This window comes from Protopterus annectens, chromosome 2.part1 (assembly GCF_019279795.1).
Source record: "Protopterus annectens isolate FY-2018-M chromosome 2.part1, PAN1.0, whole genome shotgun sequence".
Lineage (NCBI taxonomy): Eukaryota > Metazoa > Chordata > Ceratodontiformes > Protopteridae > Protopterus > Protopterus annectens.
The window spans coordinates 881645474-881669635 of NC_056729.1; positions in this window are offsets into that span (position 1 = coordinate 881645474).

Sequence of the window (24162 nt, forward strand, 5' to 3'; positions counted from 1 at the left end):
ATCTTTTTATAGACTGCTAATACCTGCCAACATCCTCACTTTATCTTTCTTAACAGTATAAGGTTCTGTGCAATTAATTCTCAGGAGGGAAATGATGCTTAATTAAAGAACAAAATGAAAGCAGAGTGTATTTAAGTCATTTTAATCAAATAAGTAGTGACCTTTAAATGATCAATGGCAATATTTAGAGCTCATTTAAACATTACTGTATTTTATAGTCCTATGTGATGGTCCTGACATTTAACCTGTGGGTAAAGGTAATTTTAATTGCATGTTCCAACAGGTGTTATTATGTATGAGATCAGTGTTGTACCTCTGTGATCTTAGAAGATTAAAAGATTTTCTTTTCTTTTTATGGGTGTATTTTACAGGTAGGTGGGCCTGAATCACTTTATTCTGTGAACTCATTTCAGAAGTATAACATTAAAGTATAAAGCTAATTCACAGGATTTCAATAAATGGAGGCCACAGGCCTTCAGAAGTAGTTTTCAATGTAACTTATTAATGATATTATTTCATACATGGTAGCTTGTTGATTTTCTAACACAGATTATCACATTAATAAGTCTGTATACTATATGCATGATTGTATTAGCTCAGGACAATTGTCGGGACAGCACTTTGAGATTGTGTAGTGAACATACTTAGGGGCAAATACTCAAAAGGGAAAGTAATTATGGGATACCAGTTGAACATTTCCATTGTACCTTATCTAAAATCATATTACTTAAGTGAAAAAGTTAAAGCAGGAAGAGTTGGAATTTCGCAATTTAAAAGCCAAGGATGTTTTATTTCACCATTTTTTGTAAGCCTGTTATATTTTATGGTATTGCGAAACGAGATAATAAAATATTTAACTAAATATTCAAAATATTTATATATTATATCTTGGCTAAAGAAGAATTAAAGGAAGTTGCAGCAGATTATTGCATTGTAATAAAATTAGCAGACAAAGGGGTAGTACAGTTGCCATGTCTAGGGAATGTTTATATTTTATAACATAACTAAAGATAAGTTAAAGACACTTACAGCTGATAATATTGCATTGTGAGAAAATTAGCAGACAAATGGGTAATATAGTGGCCAGTTTATGGAATTTTATTTACATATGACTCACAAATTATTTAAAAAAAACTGTGGTAAATAAGAGAGGATTAACCACTATCCATAAGTTAAAAGTACAAAGTGACCATAGGACTTCACTGGATGAAGTCACACACAAAGGAGACAGGATGATAATAATTGGAAGGATCTGCCAATAGATCTAAAAAAAAGTTTCTATTCTAGTTTATTCATTTAAATATTAGCATGCTTACTTGCTAAAAAGAATTGTACAGATAAAAAACAAAGTACAAATTGCTGGAAAGTTAGCTTGTCAGAAATCAACATGAAGAAGAAAGTCAGGCTCATGAACAGACAGCAGGCCCTCAGCTAATGACCTGAAAGACCATGCCAGCACACAAGGATCCAAAATATGTTAAATATTATCACTGCTGCAGTAGCCTTTGGTTATATGGGTTGTTTCCTGCCTAGGAACAACTATCCTGCTTCAAAAGCTCTAGCTCTCTCCCACACCTTCCTTCTAGCTGCTGATTGGCCAGCACCAGTAATAACAAAAGCAACCAGAAGTAAATGACTTCAGGACATTCATGCCCATAGAGAAAATAGGAGGCAACCTTATCTTGAACATCTGATCTGATATAAACAAAAAAGCATTTTCTATTCCCCCGAATAATTATATATATATATATATATATATATATATATAGACACACATATATATATACACCACATATAGAGGGCAAGGCCCCCCACTTTGGTGAGTTTAATTTGGTTGTGTTTCTATTCTAGTTGTTGTTGGCCAAGTGGTTAGTTTTGTATGATTTTCCAGGTGTTTATTATTTTAAACGTTTGACAATGTGGTCTGAATCGTGCAAACGTTGAATTCCTAGTAGCAGGTTTCTTGCCTCCTTTAAAGGGGTGCCAAAAAGGTATCAGAACTGAGTCATCCAGACAATCATTTGTAATATTTTGAGATTGGACTGTATCATAACTCCTAGCCTTGCATGAGCAGATCCAGTCTGTGAGGAAGTTTATAGCATTTGCCCCTGGCCGACTCTATAAGAAGGGAGAACCACTGTTGCCTGGGCCTGAGAGGAGTTACTACAAAGAGTACCTCTGAATCGTGAGAATGACCCTGTATATCAGGGGAAAAGGTGGAAATGAATCCCTTACCTTGGTCTACCTCTATGGAGTTCTGAAACAGAATCTGGTTAGATTCCTGTTTTGGAAGGAAGTGAATGGATCTAATTGAGGTGCTTCCACAATTGGCTCAATCCCTGGAAGACCCTCTTGCATAATTTCCAATAGTGAGAGTCTATCCATGTGCTGCTCATCTTGCCTGCTATTTTATATTGCTCTGACAAAATGCAATATGCTTAGAAGATCAAGAAATGTTGAAGAGCTACCTCCCAAGCTATCATAGCTAGCCAGGACAGAGGGTAAAGACCTGTTGTCTTCCTGCTTGTTCACGTGTGACATCACTGTGGTGTTGTCTTTAGTCATGTTCAAGAGTCCATAAGACCCCATATAAAAAAGAGATATTACAGCATGAATCACAGCTAGTATCCATTTGACATTGATGTGCTTTGGCCTGTCAGACATGTCCTAAATTCTGCACCTTTTTGTCCTCATCAGAACTACTCCCCTAGCAAAATATGAGGTATTTGTTGGTACAGACTATGTTGGGATGCAAATCATTTGAACATCTACTCTTATGTTAGGTTTTGACACAGCTCTACATTTTCTAGCTAGGTCTTGTTCAAGGCCTGGTAGGTAAGAAGGAATGTTTTATATACAGTTGTGGTGGTGACCCACAGCTAGTGCAAAACTTGAAGCAGAAAAGTAATATGACAGGCACAAGAATTCTGTCAACAGTGTTGCCATGGAAATACGAACCCCTGCCATGCAGCACCTATCCAACAGCTGAAGGTCAAAGGCATCGCAGTAGTCTAGTCTAGATAATATAATTGCATAAATCACTCTAGCTAATACCATTGGAATAAAGTTTTCAGTCTGGATGACATTCTTCATGTGAAAGAAAAAAGATTTCTTAACTGCCACCCCCTATTCCTTCAGTGTGAAGTTGTCAAGGATCATGACCATATCTCAGGCTTAAGTGGCAAATTCTAGCTATTCCCCACACATATTATTAGTGAAAAGCAGCAAAGATGTGACAGACAGTGTCATGCTGCAGCACCTCAGGCTTTAATGGATTGAGCTAAAATCAGTTTTCCATCATCCTCTGCTCAACTTTGATTCCAGGAAGCCTACAAGTGTGGTAAAATCTGACACATATTCCCTAATAAAAGTGCAGTAGAACAGAGTATCATAGCATATGACAAATAAGATACATCTTTGCTTTGGATGACAAGTTGGTATCAGATATACCACAGGCAACAGTGTTGTGCCCACAGTCCAGATGATGGCTAATGCAGGAATTAACCCTAAGATACCACTCTCTGTGAATAACCTGAAAGATAAATGGCAAGACAGCTGAGCATAATTACAGTAAAACCACAGAAATTTCTGAGATGCTGAATCCATATCTATGCTCTTTCATGTCAAACACCACCAGGAGAACAGGGTGGTCCAAGATGGAATACATTGATGTTCATCATATTGATCACTGTTGCCAAAGCCTTAACTATATGGGTTAAATCCTGCCAAGGATATAATAGCCATCCAGCTTTCAAAGCTTCAAGGTGCCATCCACATGCCCATACTCAAGCAGCTTGAGCTAAGCTGATAAAAAAAGACATGATGTGAAGTTGTTCAATATCACCTTCATTCTTACTGATGACTTCGGAGCCAATCAAATTGCAAAGCTTGAGGTCTCCAAACAGCTTGAGGCCGAAATCCTATTTCATGATGCTCCTCTACTTCCCTCAGATCTTGTTTGCCACTGCAACAGATTGAGCGTGTTCCTTCAGCTCAGGCCGTTTATTGTCTGTTAAGTAAAAATATTTCCTTATTGGTTCCTTTTCTCGTCATCAGAGAAAACTTTTTACCCTTAGCCGAAGTTAGGCTTGTATTTCCTTTACTCTGTTTTTTCTTGGGGAGTTTATTATGATTTTCTTTGTTGGCGTTAGGCCGTTTTCGTGCCTGCTCAGGCATCTTTTTACCCCATTCCTTCATAGCCTAGTTCAGGCTCTAGTCTCTTTACTTTAGCTTTCTAGCCGGTTAGGCTTATTTTCTTTCATTTATAGCCGAAGTTAGGCTTTATTTTCTTTATAAATATACTTTGATTATCTAAAGAAAAGTTGTTAAACTAGCCAAGTTTGGCATAGTATAGTGGTTTTGAATTGGATTGAGATCCAGTAATTCAGCCGGTAGGCTTAATTTTTCCTTTGCAGCCGAGTTAGGCTTAAAATTCCTGTCCTGCAGTGGATTATAATGAAAAGTTTTCATTGTTATTCAGTTGTTTATTGACATTGTGGTGTTTTCTAGTGGATTTTGTCATACTTGGATTAAACATGTCAGAAAAGGTAAAGTCGGGCTTTAAAAAATGCCCTAAATGTAACCAAAAAATGTCTGTCACAGATGGTCACACCATCTGTGTTTATTGCCTAGGAGAGGTCCATCTTCAAGAAGTGTGTTCTGTGTGCCATGGATTTAGGACCAGGGTTCTGGCAGAAATAAAAAGGAAATTAGTGGAAAGGGGCCTTATTAAATCTGCCTCTCAATCGGATTTGGACTCTGCTCCTCAGGAAAAAACAAAACCTGCTTCTTCTTCCTCCTCTGTTTCTGGTTCGGAGCCGAAAAGCCTTTTGGCTCGGAAGGTATCAAGAAAAGTATCTGACTCAGCTTCACAGTTATCAGAGCCGACTGTTCAGGTAGTGGGTAGGAGCCGGTTCCCAGTTTTGGAGCCAGTATCTCCAACCCTAAGGTCTCCAATCCTGGGTTCACCTGCTCCTTCCGTGGCCTCCTCTCGAGCTTCCAGACTTTCTGATTCAGATGTGGATCAAGTGGTAAGGAGATTATTGCAGAATTCAGTGCTACCAAAAATTTTATCGGCTTCGAATCTGGCAGCTTCAGAGCCGATCAAGTCATCTGCCCTACTTGCTGTTCCTCCTCTGCCTCGAGTTGAGCCTTCGAAGCCGGAGGGAGCTGATCAGTTGATTGTGGAGCCATTGGCGCCGACACCTTTGGCCTATTGGCAACGACAACTCTGAAGTCTTCAGCCCCAGCTGCAGATTCTGGGAGCCGACACTCGCCCGTCTGTTCTGGGGGGGTCAAACCGATGTTTCGGTTATGACTCTCCCCCTTGCGGCTTCGGCGCATATGAGCTCGGCTCCCACCTCGGGATCAGAGATGGCATCTTTGGTGTGGGAGGAGTCCTCCATGTCTTCGGACCCGGGGGCTTTCTCGCATCGGAGCTGTGGTGCCTTCGATGCCATGAGGAGGGTCTTGTCCCCCCATGCAGTCACAACTTCTGAGCAGACGACCTCCTCCCTTAAAGCGGTGGAATCTTCTCCATCACCACAGAGCCATCGTAAGCGTAGGGACCCGGAGCCTCAGGAAGCCCCCTTGGGGGAACACTGCTCTTCCAAGACCTCCCCAGAAGCTCCCACTGAGGAGGTCCCTAGGAAGAGGACATGTCAGAGGAAAGATGTAGATTCACCTCAGCAATCTGTCACATCTGACACTGATTTGGAGGAGTCGGAAGAGTCCCCAAGGTCCCCCTCTGAGGATATATCTTTCGTGGATATCCTAGAGATCCTGAAGCCAGAGGGCTGACTGGCAGCCCATCAACCCTTCCAGTGATGAATTGGTGTGCTCCTGAAAGCTTTTGGCTCCCAACTCTCCACCTCTTGGGTATCTCCACCCTTCAATGAGTTGATGGATCTTTTATCTTGAAGGGCGTGGGAGTCGCCAGATACCATGGAACCTGTCCCTAGAAGACCAAACAAATATATTTCTGCACCTCATGATGAGACCTTTTTGGTCAAACCTATTCCTGTTGATGCCATGGTGGTTGCAGCAGCCACTAAGAAAGAGATGTCAGAGACCTCGACGTCTGTCCATCCTCCTAATAGAGAGTCTAGGATCATGGACAGATTTGGCAAGTGCATGTTCAGTTCTATGACATTTGCTCTTCGATTGTTGAACTATTTAACTCACTTTACCAGGCTTCAAAGAGATCTCCTAAAAGAGCTCGGAGATACCCTTCAGGGTGCATTAGCTGATACGGTGGCAGACAAGGTAACATCTCAGCTTGCTGCCCTTAATTCCATTGTCAACTCTTCCATGCACCTCGTATCTTACGCAGCTGATGGGACGAGTAGGGCAGCATGTACAGGAATAGCTCTTCGGAGACATTCCTGGGTGCGCTTGTGTTCTTTTGTGGAGCTTTTCAAATCATCCTTTGTGAATGCCCTGTTCGATGGTTCCTCACTTTTTGGACCTAAATTTAGAGATCCTCACCAAATGTGAACAAGACGGAAAAACTCTATCTGCTGTAGGAGTCTGTTTTTTCACACCTACTAGATCTTATTCCTAAAGGCCAGCGGATTTGGAAAATGTGGTTCTGCAAAAGCCAAGGAGCCTTTTCGGACACACGAGGTGAAACCCCCTCCAGGGGCAGAGGAGGGGGCAATAATGGAAGACACCATCCATGCGGCAGAGGGGGTCCGCAGAACCAGGGTGACAGGGATCACTTCCTTGGGAAGCCCTATCAGTGCTCCTGAAAAGAGGCCCGCCTGTCCACCTCTGGAGGCAGTTGGGGGACATTTATCTTTGTATCTAGACACCTGGCTAAAAATCGCAAAAGACAGCTGGGTACAAAGTATAATATCCAGAGGTTATATTATCCCCTTTCACTCACACCCAAAACTATTAGGAAAGATCACAGACGTTCCACCCAGTCTTCGGGATGTAGCAACAGAAGAAATTCAAAAGTTGCTAGAAAAAAGAGTCATCCAATCAGTCCCAGCAGACCAGAAAGGATCCGGAACTTACTCAAGATTCTTTTTAGTGCCAAAGAAAACAGGGGACTGGAGACTGATACTAGAGCTCAGCAGACTCAACAAATCTGTAGAAAAGACAAAGTTCCGGATAGTCACACTTCAGTCAATACTCCCGTTCTTAGGGAAAGTCAATTGGATGTGCTGAGTAGATCTCCAGGATGCGTACTACCATATAAAGATGGCCAGGCCATCCAGGGATCATCTGCACTTTCGGCTGGGAGCCAGTCATTATCAGATTCGAGCCCTGCCCTTTGGTCTCACTACAGCCCCCAGAGTGTTTACTAAATGTATGGCAGTGGTTATGGCTCACTTGAGGCATCAAGGAATCCGGGTGTTTCCATATTTAGATGACTGGCTCCTTACCGCACCCACCAGGCATCATCTCATACAGGCAAGGGACATTACCTTAGACCTATAATCTCAAATGGGGATAACAATATATTCAGAAAAGTCTGCCTTATTGCCGTCGCAGCATACCGTCTTTATAGGAGCAGACTTAGACACTGTCAACATGTCCCTAAAACGTCCTTTGGAGAGAATACTTATCTTTCGGCAACAGATTCTGGATATTCTCTCAAAGCACAGAGCACCAGCATTGGCGATTCTCAAACTGTTGGGCACCATGGCAGCAGCTATTATTGCAGTACCTCTAGCGAGGTCGCACATGCACATTCTTCAATGGCTACTATTCACAGTGGACCTTTCAAGAATTACCTATGGATCACCTGGTTTGGATAACCAATTCTTGCAAGAAGGACCTTCGGTGGTGGCTGAGATCCGAATCTGTAACCATGGGACTTCCCTTTGTTCTTCCGACTCCAGTTGCAACTGTGACCATGGATGCCTCCCTGTTCGGGAGGGGAGGCATTATCAGGGATGGACAGCCCAAGGTACATGGCAAGAACACGAGGCTCACAGTCTTAGAGATGAGAACGGTACTCTTAGCATTGCAGTCCTTTCAAGACTCTCTTCCTCTGTGGACCATTGCAATTCAGTCAGACATGTCAGTAGTCTGGTATATAAACAAACAAGGAGGGACCAGATCTTATCCCCTTTGTTGAGAGGCCCTGAGAGTATGGCATTGGGCAGAGTCCACCCAGCGCTTTCTGATAGCAATGCACATCTTGGGGAAATCCAACGTGATAGCAGACAAACTAAGTAGAGCAATTCCAAGAACGAAGTTGTGGAAATGATCTTCAGCAGATGGGGCCAGCCTTGCTGCGATCTCTTTGCAACTCCCACAAACACCAAATGCAGCAACTACTTCATCCTAATCCCTCCAGTGGGGGTGTCCCCAAGGGATGCGCTTGTACAAGATTGGCCCCCAGGTCTTCTTTATGCTTTCCCGCTAATTCCCAAAGTTCTGCAGAAAACCAGTGCCCTGGGAAGGACAGTTAATAGCCCCCTTTTGGCCTCGTCAGATTTAGTTCCCCTTCCTGAAGCCTCATCTTTTGGAAGAGCCCTGGATCTTGGATACAGTGCTGGACGTTCTGACTCACTTGTCAGGAGCTCTTCACCCTTCTCTACAGTCCATCAAACTGACAGCATGGCTGCTCCATTTCCAAGAATAGCCAGATTCCAAAATTTGTCATCAGAAGCTCAACATGTACTATTGTCATCCCATAAGTCCTCAACTAGAAAACTTTACCTTAGCAAATGAAGGAGATTTTCAATCTGGGCTCAGCAAAACAACATTGATCCGTTCCTGGCATCAGTATCGGATATATTAGAATTCTTGACCAAACTATTTGATGAAGGGTCTGCAGCAGCAGCTATTCAAGTTCAACTGGCTGCTATATCAAATTTTCATATTGGTGAACTAGGGGACAATGTCATGTCTCATACAGTGGTGAAGGCTTTTCTAAAAGGTGCAATACATTTGAGGCCTCATGTTTGATCCCCTACTACTCCATGGAATCTAAATCTTGTTCTTTCAAAAATTATTCTTCCTCCATTTCAACCGGCATCTTCCTGTGAACTGAAATTCTTTTTGTGGAAAACAATTTTCCTAGTGGCTATCACCTCTGTGTGCAGAGTTTCAGAATTACAGGCCCTATCAGTAAGGCATCCATATTTGATATTCTACAAAGATAGAGTTTCCCTCAGAACAAACCCTTCTTTCCTACCAAAGGTTTGCTTAGAATCCAACCTTAATCAAACCATTGAATTGCCAGTTTTCTTTCCTAATCATACTGTTTTTTACTTGGAATACCTTCTCTTGCTTATTTTAAACAAGCTTATACTGTTTTTTAAACTGTTTGCTGCATTTTATAGTATCTGCACTTAAAAGTTTACCTGGTCGAAAATTAATCGAAAATCTGTTGTTTGTTTGTTTAATTTAACTATTGAGGCTGCCCGCTAAAGTGTGCTAGCCTGTGTAACCAATTTATTGCTGCCTTCTGTATTTCTGGGTGTTTTCCATCTAAAAACAAAAAAATAATCCTTGTTTTCCCACCTCTCCTCGACTAGTTTAGACCAGTTTACAGGCTTTGCTGTATTCTGGGCTGTGGTGTAGTTCCTGTGTTGTCCATTACCTTACTTGGATAAGAAGGAAGTTTCTTTGCTCACCAGTGGGAGTGGGGAGCCTTGAGCAGCCTATCTGTCCCTGAAGGAGTGACCTCAGCACAAGAGCTCTAGTAATTGGTTGTTTTGGACCATTTCTAGCTCTTTTGAAGTTCCCTGTTTAAAATCCGCATTAGCGCATTTTTTTCTGGCTATACTACTCAGAGACAGCTCCACGTGGTCCTGCAGAGTGGTCCTAGCTACAGAGAACTGAGAAAAGTGACTACTTTCCAGATTTAAGTATTTTTTTCTGTTTTTTTACTTGGAATACCTTCTCTTGCTTATTTTAAACAAGCTTATATTTTTAACTGTTTGCTGCATTTTATAGTATCTGCACTTAAAAGTTTACCTGGTCGAAAATTAATTGAAAATCTGTTGTTTGTTTGTTTAATTTAACTATTGAGGCTGCCCACTAAAGTGTGCTAGCCTGTGTAACTGATTTATTGCTGCCTTCTGTATTTCTGGGTGTTTTCTATCTAAAACAAAAAAAACAAAAAAATAATCCTTGTTTTCCCACCTCTCCTCGACTAGTTTAGACCAGTTTACAGGCTTTGCTGTATTCTGGGCTGTGGTGTAGTTCCTGTGTTGTCCATTACCTTACTTGGATAAGAAGGAAGTTTCTTTGCTCACCAGTGGGAGTGGGGAGCCTTGAGCAGCCTATCTGTCCCTGAAGGAGTGACATCAGCACAAGAGCTGTAGTAATTGGTTGTTTTGGACCATTTCTAGCTCTTTTGAAGTTCCCTGTTTAAAATCCGCATTAGCGTGGCTTTGCACGATTGTGCGCATAGCGCAACGCTGGTTAAAGTTTTCCTGGCTCCGCCAAGTCTGCTCTTCAAATTTTCCCTTAGAAAGCTCTACTCTTAGAATAACCAGTCTACTCGTTATATTATAAGCATAGCACTTGTTCTCAAAGCTTCTCTTCTAAGCAAGCACTCTCAAACTAAAGTAGCGCTACATCCACCTACCACCCCTGTGAATACCCACTTCTCTTAAAGGAACAGTACTCTCTTATAATATTCTAGCATGTCGAGTGGTAGATTGCTAGCATCTTCTCCTGCTCAGCTGGTTAATCTGGGAATCTTGAGACAATGCTATAATTGTCTCATGTACACAGACAACCCTCTCCTCCTCACAACAAACACAAATACATGTGAGAGATGCAACTATATAGCCAAACTGGAGGCTGAACTCTCTCAACTCAGGACTGGCAAGACCAGACAGGAGGAGAAGGTAACCACACACACAACAAACCCAGTCACACATAGACCTACCCCAACTGCAAATCAAGCATATAATAACACAAAAACATACTCGGAGACTCTATTAAAAAACTTACCAAAACAACAGAGGCTCCCAAAGCAGACACCCAAAAATCCACCACCTCAAAACATAACACATGCAACACATACTTCAATAAATCGGTGTGTCAATAAATCACAGCCCTTAAGGCCAAACACTATGCCTGATACACTAGTGATAGGTGACTGTATAGTCAGACACACTGACGTCCCACTTACCAGGCTGAGCAAGGAGAGAGTAACGGTAAGCTGCCTATCGGGGGCTAGGATCCGACATATAACACACGCATTCAGGTCACTCAAAAGCACCTACAAATATGACTCTGTCATTGTCCATGCCGGCGTGAATGACCTGAGATGGACCTCCTTGGACTACATGAAAAGAGACATAGAGGAGCTCTCTGATTATGTAGCCCAGGCTGGTATGACCCTGACCCTGAGCAGCATCCTGCCCTCACCAAGAATGATGCCACAATACAAAGACAAGATGATCAGCTTTAATAATTGGCTTGATTACCGGTGTCATTCTAGGGGGATCCAATGTCTGTCTGCTTGGGATGACATGCAGAACAAGCCGCGCTGCTTCGCAAGGGAATGGTTGCACCTGTCACCACTGGGCTTCCGGATATTGGCTAAGGCTCTTGCCACCCCCATAGTGCCTTTTTTAGGCAAGGCTCAAAAGACAAACCCACCTCCTTAGAAAACAAAAATGGAAACAAATTAAGGGTAATGCTGCTCAATGCCAGAAGTCTAAATCTCAAGATGCAGGCTCTCGAAGCACTCCTCAGTATGGAGAACATCGATGTCTGCGCTGTAACCGAGACCTGGTTCAAGGCTCCTGAGAGCACCCCAGCGCTACCAGGCTTTACCTCGTATCATGCTTTTCGGCCCCAAAACCCGGGACGAACCACAAAGGGAGGGGAGTGTCCATATTCATCAAGGATACCCACACCTCTAGGTTAGTGGCAACTCATGAAGCATCGGAGACCATCCAGGTGCAGCTAACCATAGGCAAAACTGCTATACAACTGGTTGCATGTTACAGACCACCCTCCCAATCTCAAGAACCCCACTCAGCCTTCCTGAAGACATTGGAAGATATGAATGTCTCACCAAATACCATCATATTGGGAGACTTCAACTACCCTAACATAGACTGGGTACACTATTCTAGCCCTAACACCCTAGCCCAAAGGTTCCTGGAATTCATAAACTCAAATGCAATGGAACAGCTAGTCACCTCTCCCACAAGGGGGGATAATATACTAGAACTGATCATTACAAACATGGGGACAAAATGCTCCACACCAGAAGTATTGCCCTCACTGGTGAGATCTGACCACAAACTAATCACCTTGGATATACATTTACCACCTCCACCCCCAGCACAAAAGACTACAGTGAGAAACTTCTCAAAAGCCGACTTTACACTTCTCAAGACTGAGATGGTATCATTTAAGCCCACATGGCCAATGGAAACCACATCCCACAATGCTGAATCCTACACAAATGCTTTCTACGGACATCTCCAAGAATGCATGGATCGTGTAATCCCAAATAAAACCAAGACCCTCTCCACCAAAGGAAAGCGTCCTGTCTGGTGGACCCAAGCCATAAACAAATTGTATAACAAAAGAAGGAAGCTACTGCAAGACAGAGCAAAATCCCATAAAGGGAAGGCATCTCTGATCAGCACTAGTAGAAAGCTACGTTCTCTCATAAAAATATCCAAGGCCAACTTTGAGAGAAAAATCGTCAAGGACACTAAAGATAACCACAAGGCATTCTTCAGTTATGTTAGAAACCTGGACGGAAACACTCAGATATGCTCAGAGTTAGTACACAACGACAAAAAATTTACCGAACCCACAGATATTGCCAACATTCTGGCAGACAGGTTCACTGCAAATTTCTCCCCTCCCTCACCTCCAAAAGAAGAAATACTCATCCCAGCTGAATGTAACCTCCCTGTCATCTCTGATGTCCAGGTGAGAACCGCCCTCAGCAAAGCAAAAAACACAGCATCTATGGGACCTGATGGTATCCCCGGCTGCGTGATACGTGAACTCCAAGCAGAGCTAAACCCGCATATAAAAATGTTATTTAACCTTAGCCTTACTACAGGATATGTACCTGAACACTGGCGTACAGCAACAGTGGTCCCACTCCACAAGGGAGCCTCCACTACAGACCCTGGGAATTACCGCCCCATAAGCTTGACCAGTCTGGTTTGCAAAGCTATGGAAAGAATTATTATGGAACTCGTAAACAACGACATTGGGGACCTACAGACACTTGATCTCACCCAGTTCGGCTTTGTAAAGGGCAGATCCTGCCTTTTGAATCTGGTTGACTTTAAACAGTCACTAGAGCCACTGATGAGGGCAAGGCAGTCCATACAGCCTACCTGGACTTGGCTAAAGCCTTCGACACAATACCCCACTCGGGGATCATAGATAAGCTAAACAGCTTAAATGTAAATCCATATGTCACAAGATGGGTTGCAAAATGGCTAAAGAACAGAACCCATAAAGTCAAGATTGCGGGAGCCATGTCAGACTCAAAGCCAGTCACAAGTGGTGTCCCACAGGGTCTGTCCTGGGACCCCTCTTGTTCAGCATTTACTTCTCAGATGTGAAAGCAAACATGGGAGGGTTGTGGCTGACAAAGTTCGCAGATGACTGCAAACTAGGCGCCATAGTCGATACACCAGCTGACACATACATCCTACAGAAAGGCCTCACCGAAACGGACAACTGGTGCCGGAATCACGGCCTTAAACTGAATGCCAAGAAATGTAAAGTCATCCCCTTTGGGAAAAACAAAATACCCACAAATTATCACATAGACAGTAACCCACTGAGTACCGAAAAAGTAATCGGAGACCTGGGGACTCAAGTTGATAGTGACCTCTCATTTGACACCCACGTTGCCAAAGTGGTTAGAAAGACTTTCTACCTTGCCCACCTTATCATTAAGGGGTTCACATCCAGATCAAAGGAGGTCATCGTGCCCCTGTACTCCTTCCTTATCAGGCCCATGATTGAGTACAATGCCCCATTTGGTATGTACCTCACCCGGCACTTACAATAGCTGGAGAGACCCCAGAAGTACCTCACCAAGAGGATCAAGGGTCTCCAACATATGTCATATGCTGCCAGGCTAAAGAAACTCCAGCTCTATTCAGTAGCATACCGCCTGCTCAGAGGTGATCTGTGCCTGACGTACAAGGCCATGTCCAACCAGGAATTGATGGACATGCTCCACCTCAAAAAATCAAAATCCATAAGAACCACGAGAGACAAAGATTTAAACCTCAGTACAAACATGAATAGAACATGCTGGAGGGACAGATTCATAACTCAGAGGCTTCCCATACTCTGGAACAAAATCCCAGTCCATGTTAGGCAGAGTCCCTCACTGACTGTCTTCAAGAGAAATCTTGATGAGTGGATGGGAGATCGTAGGTTTACCCCGGGGGTCACCCCTGTGTCACTACTTAACAGAGGCACAGTAAACTAATTTTAATAAGTAAGGGGGTCTTCAATGTGTCACTACTAGACAAAGGCACAGTATTCTAAATTTATTCTATACACCTTAGTACCACTACATGGGGTGGTGAAAGCCACATCTCTAGGGCTAGGCTTGCAAATGCCCCAGGGCAGATAGCCTAGTACTAAACTATGAAACTATAATCAATTGGAGTATATGCTTCACAAGCTTGATGGTCACAGCTTCACAAGCTTGATGGGGACCCAGGTTGATAGTAGTCTGTCATTCGACACCCATGTAGCTAAAGTAGTTAGGAAGACCTTCTACATTGCCCACCTTATCATGAAGGGATTCTCATCTAGATCAAGGGAGGTCATAGTCTCCCTATACTCATCACTCATCAGACCAATGATTGAGTACAATGCCCCATTCGGAATGTATCTGACCCGACACTTGCAGCAGCTGGAGGCCACAAAAGTTCCTCACCAAAAGGATAAAGGGTCTCAAACATCTGTCCTATGCTGCCCGACTGAAAGAACTCCAGCTCTATTCAGTCGCCGCTTGCTCAGAGGTGACCTTTGCCTAACATACAAGGCCATGTCAAACCCAGATTTGATGAATATGCTTCACCTCAAAAAATCTAGATCCGTCAGAGCCACAAGGGCGGAGACTTAAACCTCGACACGGCTATTAATAGGACGCGCTGGAGGGATAGATTCATCACCCAAAGACTCCCTATGCTGTGGAATAAAATCCCGGTATATGTGAGGCAGAGCACCTCGCTGGCCTTGTTCAAGAGAAATCTTGACCAATGGATGGGAGATCGCAGATATACCCCAGGGATTACCTCAGTGTCACTGCTCAACAGAGGCACAGCAAAATAATGGGTATAGTTCCCCATACTAAAGGGGTGGCGTAAGCCACAAAACTATGGGCTAGGCTTGTAAATGCCCTCGGGCAGATAGCCTAGTATGAACCTATGAACCTATGAACCTATGAACAGACAACTTTGTTTATGTTTAGACAGGACAAAAGACCATAGACAGTCTGACCAGCTGTTTGTGTAATTTTCAGATTCTAAGAAAGGTGCTGCAGTTTCCAAACCTACCTTATCTAAGTGGCTTTCGGACTGCTTATCTTTTATATATAGTTCTGCACATATTCCCTTAGAAAACAAAGTTAAAGCTCACTCGGCTAGTGCTGTCTCTACTTCTACAGCCTTTTCGGCCAGGATACCAATAGATTATATTTGTGCGGTAGCCACATGGTCAAGGCCACATACCTTCGTTATGCATTACAAAGTAGATAAGACCTCTAGAGATAGGGCTTCCTTTGGTTCTGCTGTCCTTAGACATGTACTCCCGTGAGCCACCCGAGATTGTGGTGCTGGAGACACTACCCATCAGTAAGAATGAAGGCAAGATTGAATAACTTCACATAAAGAAGTTATGAACTTACCATAACGTTCCATGTGAGTTGTTCTTGCCTTCATTCTTACAACCCACCCTCCAACCCACAACCAGTGTCTGGAAGTTCGAGAGTTGGCTCTTTCACTCTGTTTTGGTCTTTTCTGAGGAGTTTTCCTTTCACCGGTTACTTGAAATATGAGAACGGTATTGTTACCCTGTGAATATGTTACTAGTTGGCAGCAAACAAGATCTGAGGGAAGTAGAGGAGCATCATGGGATAGGGTTTCAGCCTCAAGCTGTTTGGAGACCTCAAGTTTTGCAATTTGGCCGACTCTGAACCCATCAGTAAGAATGAAGGCGAGAAGAACAACTCACATGGAACGTTATGGTAAGTGCATAACTTCTTTTTTAAGAGCAAAGTCCTTCAGAGTTTTATTGCTGCTGAAGAGTATGCTCCTCTGAGGCTTTTGAGGATCAATGGCCAGCTTGTGCCACTCTTTTGATGGAAAGATAAGTTCCCTTTAGGGAAAAAAAAATTTCATTGTCTTAATTTTGTGATGTTTTATCATTTTCCTGTTCAAGAAAGTTATTTAAAGCTGGAAGTGATGTGTTTTAATGAACTGTCTGAAGACTAATGTACTTTTAAATAGATCACTCATTTTTTTCTGTCAGTTTAAAGTAGTGTGAAGTAAGTGAAAAAACTTTTTTTCTGTGGAGAAAATGTATTTATTTTTCTTTTGTGGGACTGGCATAGTATTTTAAAGTGCTTTGTACTATGTTTTTTTCTGTCAAAAAAGTAGTTTTATATACTGGTAGTGTTTACAGGCAGTTCCTGCTTGTCTTCCCAGGGAGAGAGGCACCATTTTTGACTGGACCATGGAACAGACTACTGGTCCCATGGTTGGGCCTTCTTCCACCCCCAAAAAGAAAATGTTAAACAGCCATTACCACAACAGGCTAACAATTTACCTCACGCACATGTGGGTGACTCTGCTGTGGCCATTCGATGTTCCTCAGACCACTCATCATTTACCCTGGATCCTTCTGGTGCAGCACCTACAGCCACTGTGGATTGGGGTTAGCCATGTCCTCTGCTGCTGTTGGGATTCCCTCAGTGGGCAAAGGAGAGCCACTGTTGTAAGTCCTGGGAGAAGGAACAGGGAAAACTTACCTGTTGTGTCACAATATTGGGTCCATCCCTGGGGAAGCAGCTGTTGCCATTAGTAACATAGCTGGACCCATTTTTCTTGTCAAAAAGAAATCGAAAACCAAGCATGTATCTACTCCTCAAATTTCTTTGGATAGGAGAAGTTTACTGGGTCTGGCTCACGGTTTAGTTCAGGCTATTGATCCTTCTTGTAAAGTAGTTTATTGTAAAAGAAAGACAGATTCCCCCTCTCCTGAAGAGATTCAACATCCTGAATCTGAACAGATACAGGGTTTTTTTTTTCCTCAGATTTCTGATTCAGATTCACAGGAGAGCTCAGTTTCTGATTTTCCCTGTGAGGGTTTCTCTTTCTCCAAGGCTATTGATAGAATGTGCCAGTATTTTCAGTGGGAGAACAGTGAGGTTTTTCAGTCCTTCAAAAATACTGTGGGTTGTTGTGGAAGGATTTCCCAGAACCTACACCAATTCCTCCTGTTGTGTGTGCTTTTGAGGATGTGTATGTGTTACTGCCTGCAGTTTTCCTGATAGTCAGATGCCCCTAGGAAGGCAGATAGAATGTATAAAGATCCTCAGTCTTTTACATTTTTATTCACTATTCCCAAACCTGACCCAGCAGCTACAGCTTTATTTGACCCGCTGCTGCTAAGCATTTAGTTAATTCCAATCTTACTCTTTCTGATAAGGATGGGAAAATTATTGATGGGTATGGAAAAAAAAGTGTATACTTCTGGAACTTTGATTTTCAGAATTTTGAATTGTTGGGCTTGTATTTTTAAAGTTTGGTTTGATAAATTCTGAAAATATGAGAAATGTTTTATTTATAGTCTCTTCTTGTGAGAAAAAAATCTGTTTTAAATAATTCTTCTATTGCACAGGTCAATGTCTGCAGTGTGGGTATGACTCTGTTAATACTTTTTCCAGGGTTACTGCCACTTTTACTGTTTTAAGGAGGTTTATATGGCTGCAGTCTCCAAACCTCCCAGATGATGGTAAAATGAGATTTTAAATTCTTCCCTGAATAGAGATTTAGGGTTTGGCCCCTAAGCTATAGAGGTAATAAAAAGTGTGATGAAAGGGGCAAGCTGATCCAGGGAATCCCTATTTTCCCAATTGTCCAAGGGATTTCTTTAACCTCCTCATCCAGTTCTGGCAAAAACAGAATAAGCAGTCTCAACAAAATTCAGGTAAACAGATGTTTAAGAAGAAACAAAAAGGGGACTGCAAAGTCTCAAACCTCCTAAAACCAGGGATATTCCAGCATGTCTAAATAACTGTTTACCAGACCTTGTAACCCCCTCCCACCCTGTCCCATTTTTTTTCTACCAGAAAGTCTGAATCTCAAATTTCTCTTTGGCAACAGATTGTTTCAGTAAAGTGAGTTCTGAAAATCATTCATCAGGATTACAGATGGCAATGGGAGGAAATTCTTCCTATCCAGGGGGGGGGGCATTCATTCTCCAGATCAGACTATTTTGTTTTCGCCTATTCTTCATCACATGTAGTACCAAGGAGTGATAGAACCAGTTTCTCCTTCCCATGTGGGGAAGAGATTTAATTCAAAGCTGTTCCTATTGGTAAAGAAAGAAAACGCTTGGAGGCCAGTTCTGGGTATTTCTTTTCTAAATCTGTTTCTGCTAGTGCCCAAATTCAAAATGATATCACTTCACAACCTGTTACTACTACTTCATATTTCAAGTTTCCTGGTAACACTAGACTTAAAAGACGCTTATTGTCACTTCCCTATTCATCCAGACTTCAGACATTTCTTAAAGGAGAACAATGGGATATTAAAGCAGGTTACTCAACCTGCTGTCTCTTTTAGTCCCCATTGTTTGATACAGCCACAAAAAATCATCACTGCAGCTTTACAAAGTAATGCAGTCAACTGTTTTACTTCTCAGGCTTCCTACTGTTTTACTTTCACTTTGCAAAACAAGTTGAAAACCCCCTAGCTGGCTATTAAATGATGATGTCACATCTACCAGAGCTCTTGCTGCAGTTACCCTGATGTTTCCTCCCCCAAAGTGATGTAAACACTGCCCGATTTGCATGCTCTATAGAAGAGCCAGTGAACCTGCCAAATTGTGATGTCAGAGCTGCCTTGCCCAACCCACTCAACCTAATATTACTGTGTATATGCTGTGCGGAACTCCTTTTTTGTGTAAGTGTACCCTGTCGACTGCATTTATCTGAGGGATTTGAGGAAAGTTTGCATTGCCTGCATCTTCTCCAGCTTTGTGTTGTGTGTGTGTGTGTGTGTGTGTGTGTGTGTGTGTGTGTGTGTGTGTGTGTGTGTGTGTGTGTGTGTGTGTGTGTGTGTGTGTGAATGCACACATGAGGGCCGGTGTGTGTGTTCCATTCCTGGAAACATTACAGCAAAAATGTCAAACTAATATAAATTTCTGAAAAGCCCTACTGATGTGACAAAGCACAGTGAGGAAGTACAGGCAAAAGTACAGTAACAGCTACATAATTTTAAAAATGACCATTCATAGACATTAATTGCATCTTTTTACATAGGAAGCAGATGTTGTCACAATTAATAGAGAACACTACACAAGATTACATGAAGTATGAGAGACTGTAATTTTCTTAAATTACCACTTTAAAAAAAAACATGCAACTGCTGTCATGCAAGTCCTTGAAATATATATTTTTTTATAGTCTGTCATTTGTTAGCTATTTAACCACAGTGTAAGGAAAAAACTGGGAGTTTGGTTTGCAAAGAAGTGATTTTTCCCAGTGCTATAGAGCTTGGATCTAAATTTGACAGGAGGAGTGCAACAAAAAAGTATCCCAGTATATGTAAGGAAGGAAATGCCGTGAGAAGCAAACAGTACATTAGTTTGGTCACCTGCTGTGAGCTATCAAATTACCCTTAGCTCTTTGACAGCTAGGGAAGGTAGGTGTGAAGGTGAAGGGGACTTACCTTGAAGAACTAGATTTCTTTTGTCAAGCCTGAATTCAAGTTAGCATTTCTAAGAAACAGCAATAAAATGCACTTTTCAGTTCTGTTCTGTGGCATTTGCACTGCTTGGGTTTGAAGTAGTCATTGAAAAAGGATAAAATGTTAAACAAAACTAGGTGTCTTCAACACAGCAGTGAATGCCTGTAATTGAGTGCAGTGACAGGAGCTCTGGGGAAATAGTGGCAGATGTGATGCAATTTTTTTGAGATGCACAATGCATACTGGGATACATAGAGGCAGACTAAACTATTGGAATTCCTTCAATATGCCAAACCTCATGTGGCCAGACTCAGAAATTATGTATAAAAATATCTAAAAACCTGTAAATAGTCCTAGAGTGGTGTTAAAATTTAGGAAACACCAAACCATGATGAAATAAGCATGTTTTTTGAGTCTGAGGGCGCGGTTGTCCTTTAAGGTTTTGTGTGTCTGGGTCACATTATCAGTTCTCTGCCTTACCATTTGGATTATCCACTGCACCAAAAGTGTTCACAATGTGTGTAGCTCTATTTATAGCTCATTGCAGACTACAGGGTATCCACATTTCCACATTTGTCCATATTTAAATGACTTGCTCATCTTTGCAGAGTCTTTTTCAAAGTGCCTGGAATCACTCTGTTGGGTGAGAGATCTCTTACATAAGCTGAGGTTCCAAGAGAACATTCAAGTCTTTCTTGACTCCCTTAGACAGGCTTGTGCTCCTGAGATGTCAGCTGGACACTTCAGTTCAAAGAGCTTTTCTTCTACAGGAAAAAATAGATTTTTCCTTAGACCTGTTTCTAGTGTTTTCCACTCAGAATTCAGTCTGTGAGGAAATTCCTCAGAATTGTGGGTCTCACAGCATGTACGATTCTCAAGATACCAATGACAAGACTCCACATGAGAAAGATAATGGTATTCCAAAATAAAGGTTAAAATAACAAAAGAGTTCTCAAGGAGATTTAAAGCTAAGGATTTTTTTTAGAAATTTAGCAGTTATATAAATGTAAGAGCATATAAACAATGTTGCCACATTGTCACTGGAAAGCCAGCTGCTCATGTGAGGGTGAGTGGGCAGTAAAGCAACACATTTTATTAAGTATGGTTATCTTTCTTGTTGAGATAGGTATAGAGTTAGCAACAATGAGCAGAGTCTGTTTATGATTTGGGATGAAAGCATGACTTTCTAGGGTAGGTCTTCCTTGTTTCTTGAGGTGATGTGAAATGCTATAGCAGATTTTAGGAGAGGAGTTTTGCTCTTTGTTTTTTCAATGTTAATATTAAAGATCAGAGTGTGGTAAAGACATAGACACAGGTATTTAATTATTTATCTAATTAGCAGATACTAAAACTGTTCAACTTTGGCAACCAAATACTTTTTTAAGCTGTTTATTTCAAGAGTTAAGCAGCTGTTGAACACAAGTTATTTTACAAGTTTTCTACTAGAAACATATACTAGAAACCTAAACATAGAAAGGAAAAAATATGTATAAATTGAATCAGAAGACTCCGTACTGAAATTTTAAGTCACATAATTGTGACTTGTCAAAAGTGCAAACTTAACCAACAAACGAAAAAACTAAACTTAATAAAACGAAAAAAAAAACAGTACCAACTGCAGTCCAGGCATACTTTTGCACAAAAAATCTTTACTTTGTATCGTAAGCGCTTTCATGCACTTTCCGCACTTCTTCAGACAAAGTTACAAACATGTGATACTAATTTTATATGTTCACATAAGTAATTACTTCATTAAATAATTAAGAACAATTAATTTTATGCAAATCCAATTACACAATTTTAGCATATAAGATCCTAAAATCAAATTTAAAATATAACCTAATTCAGAAATTTGTAACAATAATATCTCTATGTACAAGTTGAAATCCAACACCTTACTATACAAATAAATTTGAAATATTAATATATTTATTCCTAATTTTTAAAAAAATGTGTATATATATGGATAGATAACCTTCCTAATGTTTCCTGATGTTTTTAAACAGGTGCAATAATTAATAAATGATTTATACAACAACAGAGCAATTAATCTATCTCCTAATCGCCCTAAGTTTTAGGAGACATTTGATCGAACAAGTCTCATTAAGACCTGGGTGAACTTGTGCATTAGTTTTGAGTTGCCATAGCAGTTCTTGCTCCTCTAGCAACAAGTTCCAAGGGCCACCTCTTGGGTCTTTTTTGATTTGTTGGACCACCAAAAATAGAAATTTGTGGTCTTTGTTCATTGAAATATGTCTCGCTAAGGCATTAAAGGTGTTGTTCTTGTTAATAGCATATAAGTGTTCGTATATGCGTTGCCTAAGTGGACGCTCAGTTTTACCAAAGTAAAAAGCATTACATGATTGACATATTGCTACGTAAACCACACCTTCTGTTTGGCAATTGTATTTGTCATTAATATAATATTTTTCTCCTTTAATGGTAAATGTGGAGCCAGTTTGAATATGCTTATAATAATGGCAATAACCACATTTAAACATCCCTTTCTTAGTTTTATGCTGTTGCAAGGGGCGTTCTAATAAGGTTTTAAGAGATGGTGTTCTTTTGAACACCATTAATGGTTTCAGACTAAAAGTTTCACTACATTGTATGTCCTGTGTGATAAGTTCCCAATTTATGTTCAAAATATTTTTAAATTCAAACATATATTCATTAAATTGGGTAGTCAGGCAGGATCTGTAATTTGTAATATCTTTATTAGTAACCACCAAATCAACTCCCTCATCGATCGATGGACTACCTGGATCATGTGTTGGCATGGCTGTATTATGATGCGATAATAATGGTGGTAATAAGCCATTCTGACGTTTTGATTGTATTTCATTGATCAGGTTATTAATGAGTTTGATTGGGTACCCTCTGTTTACAAACATTTGTTTAAGTAGTTCACATTCTTCGTAGAACAAATTATCTTCCGAGCACATACGTGTGGCCCTGACCAATTGTCCTTTCACAATACCTCTTTTTTGTGTGTACGGGTGGTTGCTAGTAAAGTGTAGTAATGAATTACTATACAGTTTTTTTCTATAAATGCTAGTGACAAAACATTTTTTAGAAAAATCCTTGCCAATGGAAATATCCAAAAAATTGATTAATTCGTTTTCCAAAACAAAAGAGAATTCTAAAAAAGAAGTGAAAGAATTCATGTTATGCGTCAAAATATCTATTTGTTCTTCGCTCCCTTTGACAATCATAAAAATGTCGTCCTGGTATCGAGTATACCATACGACTATTTGTTTAAATATGCTGTCATTGAACAAATGAGTTTGTTCCCAAAACGCCATAACTGAATTGGCAAATGTGCCGCCACATGGGGAGCCCATCGCTACCCCTGTTTTTTGCAAGTATGTTTTGTCTTTAAACAAAAAATAGTTGTTGTTCAACACTAGCTCCAATAATGCAATGATCAAATCAATCTCTGAGCCATCGGTATGTTTAAACAAAAGGAAGTCCCTAACCCATTCAAGACCTATGTCTTGTGGGATAACTGTATACAAGTTCGTGACATCAGCTGTCACAAATTTATAATCGTCGTGAAAGGGAATTGAGTTAAGATTTTTTAATACACGCCATGAATCAATACAAATCTGTAGCTCCGTTTTCAAAATACCTTTTAGTTTGTTATCAACCCATTTTGCGCAGGCATATTTTATCGATTGCCTCCCATCAATAATAGGTCTGAAAGTCAGGTTAGACAATCCTTTATGGAGTTTAGGGACTCCGAACATGACGGGAATACGGGGGGCTACCATGTCTAAGTAATGATATTGGTCTAAAGTGAGGCTTCCATCAATGAACAAATCATTTATAGTATTCTTAATTTTCAAAAAAGCTTGATTAAGCTCATTTTTAGAAGTAGCTTCATAATTATCAGAAGCTAACATTAGTTCCATGTGTCTATTATAATCGTCCTCATACATTAAGACTGCGCCCCCACCTTTATCAGGTTTCATGACCCTTATCTGATAACTTTTCACTGTTTGTATCATATCTTTGACCAGCATGTCCCCTTCATGAAAGTTTTTACATTTATTGTATAAACTCCTAAGATGCATTTCAGAAACCTTTTCGAATGCCGCTATGTTGCTATTAAGTGGGGGATTATATGTGCTGGGCACCCTTTCATCATTTAAGATAGCAGAGCTGCCCCTAAACATCATATTTAAATTCAATTTTCTAGTGTAAAGCTTAAGATCACATAATACCCGCGCCAAATTTAAGCTACTAGGAAATGCAA